This window comes from Bos mutus, chromosome 1 (assembly GCF_027580195.1).
Source record: "Bos mutus isolate GX-2022 chromosome 1, NWIPB_WYAK_1.1, whole genome shotgun sequence".
In the NCBI taxonomy this organism is placed as follows: Eukaryota; Metazoa; Chordata; class Mammalia; order Artiodactyla; family Bovidae; genus Bos; species Bos mutus.
In genome coordinates this window covers 1,285,241-1,302,928 of record NC_091617.1, presented here as the reverse complement: position 1 = coordinate 1,302,928, position 17,688 = coordinate 1,285,241, and the positions used below count along the sequence as shown (strand labels likewise).

The 17,688-nt window shown below is 45.0% G+C and overlaps 1 protein-coding gene across 4 annotated transcripts in view; it reads right to left on the bottom strand.

Moving 5' to 3' along the window:
- TMEM50B (transmembrane protein 50B) overlaps positions 1 to 8,129 on the bottom strand; it is a 37,061-nt gene extending 28,932 nt beyond the window's left edge. Inside the window, exons 1-2 of one of the 4 annotated variants that reach the window (XM_070366711.1) lie at positions 7,973 to 8,111; positions 6,460 to 6,644 (exon numbers count right to left, since the gene is read on the bottom strand). The gene's annotated coding sequence lies outside the window, so the exon portion shown is untranslated. Of the gene's footprint in view, positions 1 to 849; positions 1,002 to 6,459; positions 6,645 to 7,972 lie in introns of those variants that run through there. The other 3 variants (XM_070366687.1, XM_070366735.1, XM_070366691.1) reach the window with 3 other exon arrangements.
- Between the last annotated feature and the right edge of the window lie 9,559 nt (positions 8,130 to 17,688).

Below are 17,688 nucleotides of genomic sequence, written 5' to 3'. Positions count from 1 at the left end.
GCTCACTGTGGTTCTCCCAGAGCTTAGCACAGTACATGGCATAAAGAAGGCACTCCAATACTTGCTGAATGACTGAATCTAAATATTCTGTCTTTCAAACTCTGAAATGCAATACATGTCTCATTATCCTGTCACCAAAAAAAGAAGAGTCTACTTTATACCTGAAGGTGAAGTCGCTTAGTCGTGTCCGACTCTTTGTGACCCCGTGGACTGTAGCCTACCAGGCTTCTCCGTCCATGGGATTCTCCAGGCAAGAATGCTGGAGTGGGTTACCATTTCCTTCTCCAGGGGATCTTCCCGACCCAGGGATCAAACCCGGGTCTCCCGCATTGGAGGCAGACATTTTAACCTCTGAGCCACCAGGGAAGCCCTAGATTTATTTAAATTGATAATTTGTAAACACTGGTAATAAAAAGCATTATTTCAGTGAAGGAAATAAAATCTTGCCATGACAATATATTTAAGCATATCAGTTCTTAAAACCATCCTCTGTGCTTTCTCAAGTCCATTTTCTGCCAGAACTTTCTAAAACTCAAATTGGGGGGACTTCCCTGGAAGCCTAGTGGTTAAGACTCCCTGCTTCCACTTGGGCATGGTTTTGCTCCCTTGCTGGGGAATTAAGATCTAATAAGCCGTGCGGCACAGTCAAGGAAAAAAAAAGTAGTTTAAAAACAAACTCAGGTGGGATCATGCCTTTTATTGTAAAACTTTCAATGGCTCAAGATAAAGCCAAATGACACAGGATACTTACAGTCTCTCCCTAATATAGCTTCCTTAGCTCCTACTATCCTGAGGCACTCTTCACTCCAGTCACAAAGAAATAAAAGGGAGAAGACAGCCAATACTTACCAAACACTACTGTTAGGCAAACTGTTAGATATTTTCAATATATTCATGTATATATTTCTGTATCTATTTCTATATATCTGTGTCCTTGGAATGGCTCTTCATCTCTTTGTCTACAGACACACTCCCAATTCAACTTTTCGGACACACAGAAGCCAAGTTCGGAAATAACTGAACCAGATGACATCAAGGGTCCCCTCCATTTCGAAGATTCTGAGAACCATCATATTTCCAGTCATGAAGTAGTCGCCAAAAGCAATACGAGCTAGAAGGTTCAAAAGATTTCACCATTAAACTCATCTATGACAAAAAATACAATTAACCAACCAAGTGAAATGTGTAAGCCATTACTGGTCCTCATTTCAAAAAAAAAAAAACTTTTAAGGCACTCTGGGCCAACTGGGGAAATCAGAATACAGGTCAGAGAACATTACAGAATTGTGGTTATGTAAAGAGAATGACCTTGTTAGGAGATGCTTGCTTACTATTTGGGGGTGAGGTGTCAGTGTCAGCAACATATGAGCAAATGGTTCAGCAAAGAAAAAGAAAAAAATGAGACAAATACGGCAAAATGTTAAATCTTTTGTTCAATTTTTCTGTATGTTTAAAAATTTTTTATAATAAAAAGCTGGAAAAAAATAGAGTGGCAGATAATCATGAGTTGCTACCTAAGTAAGATGACTGCTACACAACCCCAGAGCTGATCTAGCCACAGGAAAACATCACTCACTCTCGGAAGCCACCTTTACCCAGGTTTCCCCGCAGGAGCCCTGCCTGGGAATCTTTGAGTCCTCTGAGATTGCTCAGAAAATGCTCTCCTCCCCTGTTCAGGGAAACTGGCCCCGGGTCACAGCTCTGAACCCAAGTAGGTGAAAGGGAACCCACCTGGCAAACAGTAATGGGCAGGTAAAGACCTGAGTAAGAATGTTGCCAAAGGGCACAAAGGAAGTAGACGCCTAGACACCAATTACCCTCCTCCAGCGCCAGCCACCACCCAGGCAGCTGAAAGTACAGTCCATGGAGTGAGCACCAGCCTGGGCCCTCGCCTACATCAGCCTCTTCCCAGCTGTGCCTTCCTGGCCAGGCTCATTTAATTCCATTTTTAATGGAATAGTTGCTATGTGACTGGCACTGTTCAGGCTTTATTTTTTTTAATTGGAGGATAATCGTTTTGCAATATGTTGATTTCTGTTGTACAGCAATGGCAATCAGCTATAAGCATACATATACTCCCTCCCTCCTGAAGCTCCCCATCCCCAGCCCACCCTCTGGGTCATCACGGAGCACCAAGCTGAGCTCCCAGCGCTATGCAGCGGGTTCCCACTAGCTGTCTATTTTAAACATGATGGCGCATATATGCCAATGCTACTCTCCATTTGTCTTACCCCCTCATTCCCCTGCGGAGTCCACAACTGTTCAAGCTTTAAATATCCCTAGGTTTTGGTCTTCTGATGTGTAAACTGGGGATATGACAGCACGTCCCTCGATAAGTGAGAATTAAAAAGACAGGCCAGAACACTGGGCTCACTCAATGCTATCAACCACTACCCACCAAGAAGAGGGTTCACAAACATCACAAACATAGGACCGCTTTGAAGACGGCCTTCTGTTTATGGCAGTACTGCCATTCAGTTCAGTAGCTCAGTCGTGTCCAATCTTTGCGACCCCATGAACTGCAACACACCAGGCCTCCCTGTCCATCACCAACTCCTGGAGTCCACCTAAACTCATGTCCATTGAGTCAGTGATGCCATCCAACCATCTCATCCTCTGTCGTCCCCTTCTCCTCCTGCCTTCAATCTTTCCCAGCATCAGGGTCTTTTCAAATAAGTCAGCTCTTCGCGTCAGGTGGCCAAAGTATTGGAGTTTCAGTTACCACTTGGTCAAAAACAACTATTACTATCTTTGGGTGAAGATGTATCCAAGCATCTCATTTTGCTCCCTCCTGAAACATCACTAAAAACTGCAATCAGTAAAAGGAGTCGTGAACACAATGATGAGAACAGAAGAGACAAGAGCAGTAAAATTTTGAAAGTTGCAAAGCAGATGGACCATGGTCACTGACTGAGCATGCCCAAGAAAGCTGGACGTCCAAGCCAGTAGCAGGGAAAGCTGAGAACCAACACGGTAAAGACTTGAGGGAGGCAGGAAAACAAGTTAGGGCCCAGAACCTGTCCCTTTTCTCTTTGCTCGGTCTTTCAGTCATGTCTGGCCCTTTGCGATCCTACAAACTGTAGCCCGCCAGGCTCTTCTGTCTGTGGGGATTCTCCAGGCAAGAATGCTGGAGTGGGTTGCCATGCCCTCCATGGCCTGGCAACTGCCTCATCCATATCCAGATAGAAGTCTGAGGTTTTCCCCCACATCTGGCCTTCTGGACTGAGGGATACCATGCACAATGGCAGACTCAGGCATCATCCTGAAAACTGGACAGAAGTTTGCCATTCCTCTGTTCTGGTGCAGGAGACTGAAGCTAGATCCCCTCCAGACAGGAGTCTGGAAAGCTACGCAGAGAAGGGAAACTTAAAATCATTACAACCTCAGAAACAAGAGAACATACTGCATCTTAAAGCAAGAACAGCATGTTATCGTAAGGAACACTCAGAGACTAAAAAATAGCCTTTGAATATTAAAAGTATAACCATGGGGTTTTCTTAAATCCAAATATAAAGTTTGGGAAGTAAAAGTTAAGAAAATCTAGCCGTAAGTAGATGGAAAACAGAAGAAAACAGGTAAGAAAATGAGAAGACCTTTACAAGGCTCACATCCAAGTAACAGGTGTTTCAGGAGGAACTACAGAGAAAACATGAGGGAGAAAAATAACAAAATATTCAGGAAAACTTCTCCAGAATAGGAAGAACTGTATTTTCTGATTTAAAGGGCCCATCAGATACTCAAAATAATGGATGAAAATAGACCCACACTAAGACAGACTATTTTAAATTTCAAATCATTGAAGTCAAAGCAGAAAATGTGTGTGTGTGTGTGCTTAGTTATGTCTGACTCTTTGAGATCCCATGGACTGTAGACCTCCAGGCTCCTCTGTGCATGGAATTTTCCAAGCAAGAGTACTAGAGGGGGTTGCCACTTCCTTCTCCAGGGGATCTTCCTGACACAGGGATCGAATCTGCATCTCCTGCATTGCAGGCAGATTCTTTACCCACGGAGCCATTAGGGAAGCCGCCAAATCACTGAAGTCAAAGCAGAGAACAGTCTGCGGAAATTAAAACACAAACAAACAACAAAAAAAGGTTCACAAAGGATCAGGAATCATAATTCTCCTTGTCAGGAGACTACTGCTGTCTGAGTGCCATCAGAGTGAGTGAAAAGCAACAAAAGAGAATACAGGAAAGATCCCCACACAGGAGAGCTGACGAGAGCCCTGCAGGGCCCCCAGACTCGGACAACCTGCTGGAATGAAGCGAGGTCCCACTGCTCCGCCAGCTTTTTCACTTGAGGACTGAATGCCGTGAACCTGGCCCAGACTCCTACTAATCCGTCCTCAGCTGGGCTTGGCTGGATCATGATCATACACTGAGGCAGTTCCTGTTCTCTTTCGGAGTCCTGCAGCCAGCATCAGCAAAGGACACGCACTTCCCTGACAGAAGGTTCTGCTTTGACCTACCCTGGTAACTGCAGGGAGGCCACAGAGAGCCGGCCACGCCCTCTGACCGTATCTCTGCTGTCCTTCCAGTGTTCGCTTCACATTAAAGCCTCCCAGATCCCCTGAGACCGTAGTAAACGTCTCCCAAGACTCACCCAGAACACTGTCCACTGACCCCTTCAGAAAGGGCTCCAGTGGGGAAAAGTCAAGGAAGCTGAAGCCGTTCTGTCTCCCTCATTTTTCCTGGAAGCGTTCATCTCAAAGTGACAATAAATCCTGTCCTTTCCTTACATGGTCAGCATTGTGCTCGCAATTACGAAACAAAATTTTAATCTCAAAGGGAGAAAGCACTAGCATTTTTTTTAATAAGCCTGTTAGGACCTCATCTGGGCTCTTGGGGAAATAATTTCCTTATCTCAGTTTATTTAATGAACAATCCACTGTTAATAAAGACACAGTTTATCATCCTATAAGGTTTGTGCTTAACTGCAAAAATTAATAAGGTATGATCATTATAGCCTTGTAGAAATGATTCATCACAAAGGTATTATGATTTTGTTGCCCTCTGGAACATTAACCAATTATATCCAACCCAGCACTTTTATTGAGACAGTCCTTTCTCTAGGGACTACATAGATATCTGTTTCTTAAGTGCTCTTAAAAAACCTATTCTTGGCAGCACTCTCAGTAACAGTAAAATAAAACTTTGAAACATGCTATTTGTATGTAATATGTTTTTAACACTATTCACTCAAAACTAAATATACTGTTTAAAACATGTAAACATTTACATGTGTGTACATATACATATATGTGTATATTTATGGATTTGTGTGTAATGCTTATTTGATAAAGCAAGAGAAAGATTAACTTCTAGCACGACAGAGGCTCCCTCTGGAAGAAAGATGTAAATGTCTCCTTTCTTAATGTGGTTGTAGATACAGTGCTGATCACTGCAACAGTATTTATTCCCCACAACATTCTCCATACCCGAGATACCTTTTACAACAAAAGGAAGTTATTTCAAAAGAGAACAAGAATTCCAGTTACTGCTGTATATTCCAGGGGGATTACCACAGGAGGGTACTACACAACATACCTGTTCACATTTTCCCTTCCTCAGGGCCCTCTATTCATTCCTACTAAGCCAATCAAGTGAGTCAATATAACCTTAAAGTCAACACCACTATGTGGCAACAAGGTTAAAAAATTCACCATTATCTAACTCGGTACTCAACAAATTTTTTGATCCAGTCTCTAAATACTAAAAGACACACAGATACTAAGAAATGCATTTAAATCAAACAAATTAGCTACTGTCTTTATTTTTTTTTTTTTTTTTAATTTTATTTTATTTTTAAACTTTACAATATTGTATTAGTTTTGCCTAGCTACTGTCTTTAAATTGTAAAGTCCTTCAAATTACAAAAAGATTCCACGTGAAAAGAGCATGAAAATTATACTCTAAAATACAATAATCCGTTTAAACTATCTGAGACTTATCCTACAATTTTCAAAGATATTCACATAGTAAATCTTTTAATGGCTAAAACTCAGAAACAACCAAAACATCCACCAATAAGGGGCCAATAAAATATATTAAAGTACTTCTAGACAGTGGCGTGCTTTACAGCATTTTTAAAATGAGGCATATCCACAATGATATGATTCTGTCCTTATATTAAGTAGGTTGCCCAACAGTATCATGGTACTATCCCCTCCTGGGGCTTCCCAGGTAGCACCACTGGCAAAGAACCTGCCTGCCAATGGACGAGATGTAAGAGTTGCAGGTTCGATCCCTGGGTTGGGAAGATCCCCTGGAGGAGGGCAGAGCAACCCACTCCAGTATTCTTTCCTGGAGAATCCCAGGGACAGAGGAGCCTGTGGGCTATGGTCCATTGGCTCACAAAGAGTTGGACAAGACTGAGGTGACTTAACACAGCACATCACCTCCTAGGGACTGGAATTGAGGGTGCAAAGTAAAGAAACAAGGAGTTCTAATTTATGCTAACCTTTTACTTGATACACTTCTGTGCTGTTTCTTTTTCTTTTCTTTTCTTTTTTTTTTTTTTTGGCACTTGAGATCTTAGCTCTTAGACCAGGAAGAGAATCCCTGCTCCCTGCAGGGGAAGCGCAGAGCTCTAACCACTGGACTGCCAGGAAATTCCCTGGTTTCAATTTTTCACTTGATGTTCTTCTGTAATGTTAAAAAAAAAAAGTTCACAACCTGAATGTATTACGGTAATCGTTTAAAGGAGTTGATAATGATAAAATAAGATAAATTCTTCACCCTGGAGTCCAGAAGTGAATTCAGAAATGACCAGCCAGTTAGGGCTGCCCTAATCCTAGTGGGCGGAGGAGGATGGAGGTGGGGAAAGCGCGTCTCCGGAAGAGGAACACTGCGCCCTCCCCCTGCTCTCATTAAACCAGCCTTTCCTGCCTCACCGATACTCAAGATAACTCCGGGTTTTCTTTTTAAGGACAAAGAGGCTTGCAACAGTATTATCGGTTAAAAAAAAAAAAAAGTCTAATGTTTGTTCTACGTCTGAAAACTATGTTTGCAAAAAGAGATGACCAAGTGTCTGAAGATGATGGAAAAGAAGTGTGACAAGCCTGAGAGTCCGGGGCTTGGGAATTGTGAAGCTAAGGGGTGTTACAGTGCGGGTAGGTGAGGAGTTTGAGAGAAGAGGTGGCACACTGCGAAGAGAAATCAAGGTCTTTGAGAGGCACAAGACTGACGACACATTCACTCCAATCGGAAGCTTGAATCCTTGCCCAACACACACACACACACACACACACACACACACACACACACACACACACACACACACACACACACACACAGCAACGGGGAGGGAGCGAGGACAGTGCCTCTCATCATCAGCGCTTTGGCTTTAGGTCACGTACTTACCTTTCAAGTTAAGCACCTTCCCATGATTAACTGGAGAGTCAATTTATTGCTTAAAAACGAGAACGGCCGTCCCCAGTGCAACTACCTCTGCGACACGAGCTGTTCTGTTTCTCAAAGGACACCCAACCCTGTACGATCAATCCTCCAAAGAATGTCCATCCTCCTCCATCTCCACGCCACACCTCTGTACAGAGTCGGAAAAGTCCACTCAACACGGACCACATTCTCAGCAAGGAAGGGTTCAGAGCCAACGCGAAGAGGGGCGAAGAAGCCCCTGAGGGGCCCGGGGCCCCGCGCCGGCGCACCTCTTTCCCCTTCCCCGCAACGCCGGAAAGCCGACAGTTCCGAGATGGAAACCTTTCAGGGCAACCAACCCGACGACGAGAGATCGCGGCTCTCCCCGACCCCGACCCCCGAGCGCCGGCCACGGTCGCAGGAGCGGGCTGGTGAGGAAGGGGGCGGCGTCGCCCCGACGCCCCACGGACCCCGATACGCCCGGCGGCGGCGCCGCGCACCGGGGAGGCCCCGGGCGGGCCAAGGGTGCCTCCCTGCGCCTCGGAGGCGGGCGCTGGTCCCCTCGCGCGCCCCCGAAACGGGCCGCCAGCACTCACCCGGCTTCCCCGACGCCCACGCCGACCCCCTGGGCTCACACGCAGAGGCGGAGGCGGCCACGCCGCGGCCGAGCCGGCGTCTTCCGCGCCACCTCAGCCCCGGGAGGGGAGCGCTCAACCGGCGCTAGGCTGAGGGCGCCGGCAGGGCGGGGCGCGGCGCCGTGCGCACCGCGGCAGCCAATCTGCGCGCAGCAAGTGGCCGGCCGGGGCGGGGGCGGGGCTCGGGGGCTGGGCTCCGGGGGCGGGTCCTGACGCCAGGGGTCTGAGCTAGGGCGCCGCCCGCCAGGGTCCGAGTCCTCTGATTCGCGGATGCGTAGACAAGACCGGTCCCGAGGTCTGCTTCTGGGTGGCAACCCCGCTGCGTCTCTGCTCAGGAACTTCCAATTGTAGCATCCGTGAGATCGCGTGCAGAGGGTATCCCGGGACCCGGGGGCAGGGGCTCTCTTTGCCTATAGGCCCTTCGGCGTTGGCCAAGTGTAGGGCACGTGGTCCTGAAGGATTCTCTGGAAACTGCGGCCTGTAGAGATGTCCTTTTCTAATCCCCACCACTCAGAAATGATGCTTTTGAACCCGTGGTGTTGGAGAAGACTCTTGAGAGTCCCTTGGACTGCAAAGAGATCCAACCAGTCCATCCTAAAGAAAATCAACCCTGAATTTTCTTTGGAAGGACTGTTGCTGAAGCTGTAGCTCCAATGCTTTGGCCGCCTGATGCTAAGAGTCGACTCACTGGAAAAGACCCTGATGCTGGGAAAGATTGAAGACAGGAGGAAATGGGGACGACAGAGGATGAGATGGTTGGATGGCATCACCGACTCAATGGACATGAGTTTGAGCAAACTCCGGGAGATAGTGAAGGACAGGGAAGCACACGTGCTGCATGCAGTCCATGGGGTCGCAAAGAGTCGGACATGACTTAGCCACTGAACAACAACAACCACTCAGAAATGGAAGCCTAGAAAGGTGAAGTTAATTGTCCGAGGCTACCAACGAGTACTGTTACCCATGGTTACCAAAACAACTGACTAGTCTTCTGATTCTATCCTGATGCTTTAACCGGGCATCCAGATTTTTCTTTTTCTTACAGTCAGGTCTCTTCCTGTCTCCTTTAAAGACGTTACATCTTGAATTTTCAGTGTAATTTCAACAGATTTTGCAAGCTCTGTCCCTCTAAATTTCCTACAGAATATACAATACAATATGTGCAACCTTAAAACTAGTTTAATTGCTGATCTATGAAAGTAGACTTTTAAAAACAAGTTTGTAGGGAATTCCCCAGCAGTCCCGTGGTTAGGGTTTAGTGCTTTCATTGCCAGCCTGAGTTCCATCCCTAGCTGGGGAACTAAGATCCCACAAACTGTCAAGTATGGCCAAATAATACTGTTTTTAAGTCTTGCTTCTTTTTTGATTATTGTATTAGGATCAGATTTGGCTGCAAGAAGCAGGGGGAAACAACCACAAAATAACACTAGCTTAAACAAAACTACCACACAATTGCACTCATCTCATACGCTAGTAAAGTAATGCTCAAAATTCTCCAAGCCAGGCTTCAGCAATATGTGAACCATGAACTTCCTGATGTTCAAGCTGGTTTTAGAAAAGGCAGAGGAACCAGAGATCAAATTGCCAACATCCGCTGGATCATGGAAAAAGCAAGAGAGTTCCAGAAAAACATCTATTTCTGCTTTATTGACTATGCCAAAGCCTTTGACTGTGTGGATCACAATAAACTGTGGAAAATTCTGAAAGAGATGGGAATACCAGACCACCTGATCTGCCTCTTGAGAAATTTGTATGCAGGTCAGGAAGCAACAGTTAGAACTGGATATGGAACAACAGACTGGTTCCAAATAGGAAAAGGAGTTCGTCAAGGCTGTATATTGTCATGCTGTTTATTTACCTTATATGCAGAGTACATCATGAGAAACGCTGGGCTGGAAGAAGCACAAGCTGGAATCAAGATTGCCGGGAGAAATATCAATAACTTCACATATGCAGATGACACCACCCTTATGGCAGAAAGTGAAGAGGAACTCAAAAGCCTCTTGATGAAAGTGAAAGTAGAGAGTGAAAAAGTTGGCTTAAAGCTCAACATTCAGAAAACGAAGATCATGGCATCCGGTCCCACCACTTCATGGGAAATGGATGGGGAAACAGTGGAAACAGTGTCAGACTTTATTTTTCTGGGCTCCAAAATCACTGCAGATGGTGACTGCAGCCATGAAATTAAAAGACGCTTACTCCTTGGAAGGAAAGTTATGACCAACCTAGATAGTATATTCAAAAGCAGAGACATTACTTTGCCAACAAAGGTTCGTCTAGTCAAGGCTATGGTTTTTCCTGTGGTCATGTATGGATGTGAGAATTGGACTGTGAAGAAGGCTGAGCACCGAAGAATTGATGCTTTTGAACTGTGGTGTTGGAGAAGACTCTTGAGAGTCCCTTGGACTGCAAGGAGATCCAACCAGTCCATTCTGAAGGAGATCAGCCCTGGGATTTCTTTGGAAGGAATGATGCTAAAGCTGAAACTCCAGTACTTTGGCCACCTCACGCGAAGAGTTGACTGCTGGGAGGGATTGGGGGCAGGAGGAGAAGGGGATGACAGAGGATGAGGTGGCTGGATGGCATCACTGACTCGATGGACGTGAGTCTGAGTGAACTCCGGGAGTTGGTGATGGACAGGGAGGCCTGGCGTGCTGCGATTCATGGGGTCGCAAAGAGTCAGACACGACTGAGCGACTGATCTGATCTGAAACAAAAATTGGTATTTCCCTCTCATGTTTAAGAAGTCCAAAGTTAGTCTAGAGCTGCTCTGGTACTTTATGGGGACAGATGGAGCCTCCTTATTCCAGCCAAGAAAGTCACCCATGTATTTATTTATGCTATCAAGTACATGGGCATTTGAAAGATACCAGCCTCCATTCCCAATGTCACCTCATGGTCTAAGAGAGCTGCTGGAGCTCTAGCCATTATGCTTACATTCCTACCAGCAGATGAGAGGACAAAGGGAACATGTATTCTCTTTAAGAAACTTTCCCAACGTTTATATATACCATTTCTGCTTTCATCCTGCTGACAAAAGCGTAGTCACCTAGCTACACTAAACTACAGGGGAAGCTGGAACATGCAGTTTCAGTACTGAGGAAAAAGGATGAAGAGATATTGGGGGACAAGTCAAAGCTTCTATCATGGTCTCAAATCTCATCACTGTTGAAAGTACTAAGTATTGTGAGATTCCCTGAGGGACTTACTTAGTGGTCTATTGGCTAAGACTCTGTGCTTCCAATGCAGGGAGCACAAATTTGATCTCTAGTTGGGGAACTGGATCCCACATGTCACCACTAAAGATCCTGCATGCTGCAACTAAGACCCAGAGCAGCCAAATAAATAAATGTTTAAAAAAAAAAAATTTCCCGAGATTTTTAAACTTGATTACGGAGGAATATCTATGAGCAAAACACGTATCTATGAAGATGTTGCTGTTGACCTACCATTAAGATGCACATGCTTTGAGCTGCCTTCCCAGACATGAGAGGGGACTCACACTAATGCAGCTTGTTTCTCTATCATCCTGTAAGCTTTTACTTCACAGAGAGTCAAACACGTATAGAGCTTTCAAAAAATATAGGCATTTGAAAGCTATTCAGGTTAAATTACTAATGTCAACATTTCAGAGTTGCATTTCAAATGTACTGATTTAAATCTTTAGTAAAGTTGCATGAGTTTGAGCAAACTCCAGGAGATAGTGAAGGACAGGGAGGGCTGGCTTGCTGCAGTGCCTGGGGTCACAAAGAGTCAGACACCACTGAACGACTGAAAAACAAAAAGTTGCAAATCAGCTTTAAGAAAATCTCCACACATGCCCTGATCAGGTGGTATTCAATTCTGTAACTACCTAAGCATATGTTTTCTTAAATTCCTATTACCTTCCTAGATTCTGGAGTCTTTGTGACTTCAGAACCATTTTCAAGTTTGGGCCAGGACGAGTTCTAAAGGGCCTACTCCACCTAAACCTAGACAGGTAGAATCTAGTCCAGGTGGTTCAAGCCTACTAAGAGAAAGAAGCGATCTAGATTGTTCTTCACACCAGGTCCCGTGGGTTCTCGTTTGTTCTTCTTGAGGCTGCTTCATGAATTTACTCTGACGGATGGCGTTCATTTCCCATCTTTTAGAAATACACACCAAAGAGTACTGCAGGAGCTAGGTTGTGTAAAACATAGTGGACTTCTAAAACTATTGCCTTTCTGGGACTTCCCTGGTCGTCTAGTGCCTAAGACTGCAAGCTCCCAATGCAGGGGGCCCAGGTTTGACCCGTGGTTGGGGAACTAGGCTCTCATGTGCCTCGGATCAACTAAGCCTGCATGCTGCAATTAGAGTCTGTGTGCCATAACAGAACATCCCACATGCCGCAACTAAGACCTGACACAGGAAATAAGTAAATATAAAATATACACACACACAGTGGGACTTACCCAGCGGCCCAGCGGTCAAGAATGCACCTGCAATGCAAGAGACTTACAGGACACACGGGTTCTATCCCTGGGCTGGGAAGATCCCCTGGAGAAGGAAATGGCAACCCACTCCAGTGTTCTTGCCTGGTGATCCCCATGGACAGAGGAGCCTGGTAGGCTACAGTCCATGGGCTCACCCAGTCAGACATGACTGAGCAACTAAACAAAAAGAACTCTCTCTATATATATTGTCTTTCACCATAAGCTTATTGGGTTGTGAAACAGAAAGACTTCATGTTAGTAAGTCCGTTAGAACGGTTGTATTTGGACTTAGAATTCGGATCAAATTCCTATGGACCTCAAGTGACCCTCTTCTGAAAGGATGGATATGCAGTGTCAGTCATCTGAGTAAAAGACAGCCCTTTTGGGTTTTTTTTCCTACAAAACTGAAACATTTACTGCCTACAACAATGAGAGGATCAGTACCAACATGAAGCATGGTACCGGTGTTTTGTTGTAGGTGAAAAGATGGTCTTTTAGAGTGGAAACAGGATACCAAAACTTGGCCATCATTTGATCCAAGCAGAAGAGGAAACATTTCTTTCTAAAGTGTAGACTCTGATGACACTGGATACATTTATCAGCTGGTTTTCTTTCAGTTACAAATAACAAAAAACAATGTCAAACTGGCTTTTCAGCATAGTAAAAAGAAAAAAAACTAGTTTTAGAACAGAAAAAAGAGGATATGATCTCAGTTTAAATAGAGATATGGCAGTGAGGTAGGAAGGAGCCTCATAAGGGAAGGGATATACATATACATACACATATGATTCATGTTGTTGTACGGCAGAAACTAACACAACATTGTAAAACAATTATACTCCGATTTTTAAAAAATGGAGGTAATGAGAAGTATGATACTCTCACAAATGAGTCATGCTTTTTTATGAGCCATGTTAAAATAATCACCTATACAGGAAAAGGTGGTGATGAAATAGTCCAAGTACTCTATGTCAGGGATATATTCAGACACCAGTGTTTAAAATACTGATATGGAGACAGATTCTTCAATGCTTTATGGAACAAAGAATGAGTCAGAAAAACATACAGTAGTATAAAAGTATAAGAAGTCATAAAGAAGTTAGGTAGGGGACTTCCTATGTGGTCCAGTGACTTGGACTCCATGCTCCCAGTGCAGGGAGCCCAGAATTCAATCCTGGTCAGGGAACTAGATTCAGCATGCCTCAACTAAGACCCAGTGCAGCCAAATAAAATAAATAAAAAAAAAAAAAAAAGATAAAAGGCCTCTGGGAACAGTATAAGACCAGAGTGATGTCAAAATTAATAAATCATTTCAACATGTAATTTTTATAATATTTGTTGTTTAGTCACTCAGTCACGTCTGACTCTTTGCGACCCCATGGACTGTAGCCTGGACCCCATGTAGCCTGCCAGGCTCCTCTGTCCATGGGATTCTCCAGGCAAGAATACAGGAGTGGGTTGCCATTTTCCTCTCCAATTTTTATAATATAGATTGACTTTAATTATACTGGAAGGATAGCACGTACAAAATGTTTTTAAAACAATGCTTATTGATGAATGAGACTACTGAGTTTCATGTATGTCTTCTCTATCAGTTATCTACTGCTATACAGCAGATTATCTTAAAACTTAGCAACTTAAAACATTTATTTATTTATTATCTTGTACAATTTTAAGACTCAGGAATCTGAGACAAGCTTAGCTGACTTGTTTCTGGCTCAGGATTCCTCACGAGATTATAATCAAACTGTCAGCTGGGGCTGCAAATACTGAATACTCGCCTAAGGCTCTGCTTCCCATAAAGCTCACTCACATGGCTGGTGGCTGGTGGCCTTGATTCCTGGATACGGGCGCCTGGATACGGGCGCCCTCTCCACAAGGCTGCCTCAAGACATGGCAACTGGCTTCACTCAGAGTGACTGATCTGAGAGAGACAGCAGGAAGCCTCTGGCCTCAGAAGAGACATAGCAGCACGTTTGCTCTATTCTGTTGGTCACACAGAGCATACCATGACGTTTGCGCCGTTGTGGGAGTGAGTGTGGGCTAAGTTGTTTCAGTTGTGTCTGGTTCTTTGCAATCCCATGGACTGTAGCCTGCCAGGCTCCTCTATCCATGGGATTCTCCAGACAAGAATACTAGAGTGCATTGCCATGCCCTCCTCCAGTTGATCTTCCCAACTCAAGGGACGACCGACCCTCCATCTCTTACACTTCCTGCGATGGCAGGCAGGTTCTTTACCACTAACACCACTTGGGAAGCCGATTGTGGGAGAATGCTACGCACACCAAAAAATGTGAATATCAGAAAGTGGGGATCTTTAGGGGTCGTCTTGGATGCTGGCTGTGATCTCCATTAATTTTTTTTTTGATCTCCATTAATTTAATTTTGGATTAATTATTACTAAAATAACATTTGCTGCTGCTGCTGCTAAGTCGCTTCAGTCATGTCCGACTCTGTGCGACCCCATAGACGTCTGGCAGCCCAGCAGGCTCCCCGTCCTGGGATTCTCCAGGCAAGAACACTGGAGTGGGTTGCCATTTCCTTCTCCAGTGCATGAAAGTGAAAAGTGAAAGTGAAGTCGCTCAGTCGTGTCCAACTCTCAGCGACCCCATGGACTGCAGCCTACCAGGCTCCTCCGTCCATGTGATTTTCCAGGCAAGAGTACTGGAGTGGGGTGCCATTTACTTCTAAATTAAAAGGGATCTCAAAAAAAAATAATAATAATAATAAATTTTTTAAACCAAAAATCAGGGAGGTGTCTGATCTCTGGTATACATTTGTCTTTAGCACTACAAATGCAAACTCCAACAGACACATAGTATTGGCAAGTCAAATGCCACAGGCCATGGTGCCATTGGTAACATTTTTCTAAAATGAAGTACAATTCTTGGTGAGTTCCCAAGAAAATGAAGTACAATTTTCACAGTAGTTGCTTTTATGGGGGGAAAAGATAAGTGTATTTAAAATCATGCAAAATTGGCATATTTATATGTAAAATATAATCCCATTTTAGGCTTCAATGACTATAAGCGAGTATTCACCCACATGAATGTCTGGTGGGATGTTTGAATGCTGAGCGGGACAAGGAACAATTCCTCATTTGGGTCAAGTACCCCATACACTGTGAAACACCTGGTGTCCCTGGCCCCATCTCTTAAGTGCCTGTGGTCAGGAATGATGTTTAAAATACTTACCAACTAGGGTTGCATGGACTTACCAATCCAGCCAGCCAACATGACAAACTGGGCTTCCCAGGTGAAAGTGAAAGTTGCTCAGTCATGTCCGACTCTTTGCAACCCCAAGGACTGCATACTCCATGGAATTCCCCAGACCAGAATACTAGAATGGGTAGTCATTACCTTCTCCAGGGGATCTTCCCAATCCAGGGAATCAAACCCAGGTCTCCTGCATTGCACGCGGATTCTTTACCAGCTGAGTCATGTAAAGAATTCACCTGCCAATGCAGGGGATTCAGGTTTGATCCCTGGGTGAGAGGAAGATCCCCTGGAGAAGAACATGGCAACCCATTCCAGTATTCTTGCCTGAAAAATCCCATGGACACAGGAGCTTGGCAGGCCACAGTGCATGGCATCGCAGAGTCGGACATGACTGAGTGACTGAGCACACACACATAAATACACATAGCGTGACATACTGGTCCAAATGGGCTGCCTGTTCAGTTCAGTTCAGTTCAGTTGCTCAGTCGTGTCCGACTCTTTGCAACCCCATGAACAGCACGCCAGGCCTCCCTGTCCATCACCAACCCCCAGAGTTTACTCAAACTCATGTCCATTGAGTCGGTGATGCCATCCAACCATCTCATCCTCTGTCGTCCCCATCTCCTCCTGCCTTCAATCTTTCCCAGCATCAGGGTCTTTTCAAATGAGTCAGTTCGTCAAATCAGGTGGACAAAGTATTGGAAGTTTCAGCTTCAGCATCAGTCCTTCAAATGAATATTCAAGACTGACTTCCTTTAGGATGGACTGGTTGGATCTCCTTGCTGTCCAAGTAGTGCCTCGCATCTTGTTGACTAAAGATTCTCCCCCAACTTTCCATAATGTCCTGTGGGGGGGCAGTAATGCCTCTGCGGAAAACCACTGATTTACAGCTGAGTAATTCTTGCCTGGAGAATCCCAGGGACAGAGGAGCCTAGTGGGCTGCCGTCTATGGGGTCGCACAGAGTTGGACACGACTGAAGCGACTTAGCAGCAGTAGCAGCAGCAAATCTGCGGAGAACCACTGATTTACTCCCTGCAAGAAACAGGGTCGAATACCTGTGGAGAAGGTCCCCTGGCGAAGGAAATGGCAACCCACTCCAGTATTCTTGCCTGGGAAACCCCATGGACAAAGGAGCCTGGCGGGCTACATCCCATGGGGTCTCAAAGAGTCAGACACAACTGAGCACGTAGGCACGCTCACACGCCCGTCCCCCTCCAACATCCAGCATTTCATGTTCATCATCTCAAAGGCTTACAACTATCCTGCAAGTTGAGTCTGATGATATTCATTTGATAAGAGAAGACAGATAGATGCCTAGGAAGGTCTCATAGCTGGCGAGTGGAAAATCCTGGATCTGAATTCAAGTCTCTCGAACTCTGAAGCTCATTCATTTCGTCTCCCCTACATCACATTTCCTCTTGCTCACTGGTATTACAGGCAGTCAGGGAGGCAGGGACCTCAAGAAGAAGAATAATCCAGCTATAAAGCACACTGAATCCTACCTACTGTATAGCCAGGGAACTCTACTCAATATATATGTAGTATTGACCTATATGGAGAAAGAAATGGCAACTCACTCCAGTACCCTTGCCTGGAGAATCCCATGGACAGAGGAGCCTGGCAGGCTACAGTCCATGGGGTCGCAAAGAGTTGGACACGACTGAGCGACTCACACACACACACACACACAAACACACACACACATATGAAGAAAGAAGCTAAAAAAAGAGTTGATATATGGGACTTCTCCGGTGGTCCAATGGCTAAGACTCTGAACTCCCAGTGCAGGGGGTCAGGGTTCGATCCCTGATCAGGGAACTAGATCCCACATGCTGCAACTAAAGATCACGTATGCTGCAAGAACACCCAGTACAGTCAAATATTTATATATTTGGCTAAATAAAAGAGTTGATTTATGTCCATGTATAGCTGATTCACTTTGCTGTACAGCAGAAACTAACACATTGTAAAGCAACTGTACTCAAACAAAAATTTAAGAAAACAAAC